Below are 687 nucleotides of genomic sequence, written 5' to 3'. Positions count from 1 at the left end.
TCTCTTATTGATTTTGGTATTACTGTTGTCTTTTATTAGGTAAATAAAAATGTAAAAAAAAATCGCCATCGAGAGTGATAACTGATTTGAAATACTGGGTCATCAGACTTTAAAATAAAGAGACAAATAACAGACTGAGTGAAAGGTGTGGCAGTTCGAGACGCAGCCCAAGACGCGAGTCGGAGAGGATTCGAACGCAGCCCGAAATTTCGGCGGTGATGTCGACTCGACGCCCTCCCCCGTGTCCCCCCCCCCCCCGCTCCTCCTCCGCGGGTTACAGTCACCATGAAGCAACTTAACCCCGGGGAAGATCGGGTCAGAGAAAGAGCTGGATCAGGGAGAGGTCAGGAAAGGTCGAGGCCGCAAAGAGGAAGGTCGTTTGGGCCGTGTATGTCAGCACGGAAAACCCGCCATTGAGAAAGTGTTGTTGCTTGGTTCTTCGTGTTTGGATCGTCATGGACTTGTATACAGGGAAGGAGAATTGGAAAGGATAACGAAAATGGACGGCATTCTTTTGTTGGTGTTCTTTCCTGTAGCGGAAACTATGAAATATGGGGACATTGTGAGAGTTTTTGCTTTTTTGTGGATGAGAGGTGGACTGGACACTGACTCTTCGCCCCAGTATAAAGAATGGACATTTATGTGTTTTTCCGTGTGACATTTTTAGATATGTATCTACATACATAC

Source organism: Penaeus monodon, chromosome 34 (assembly GCF_015228065.2).
Source record: "Penaeus monodon isolate SGIC_2016 chromosome 34, NSTDA_Pmon_1, whole genome shotgun sequence".
In the NCBI taxonomy this organism is placed as follows: domain Eukaryota; kingdom Metazoa; phylum Arthropoda; class Malacostraca; order Decapoda; family Penaeidae; genus Penaeus; species Penaeus monodon.
Note: the sequence above shows the minus strand (reverse complement) of the source record.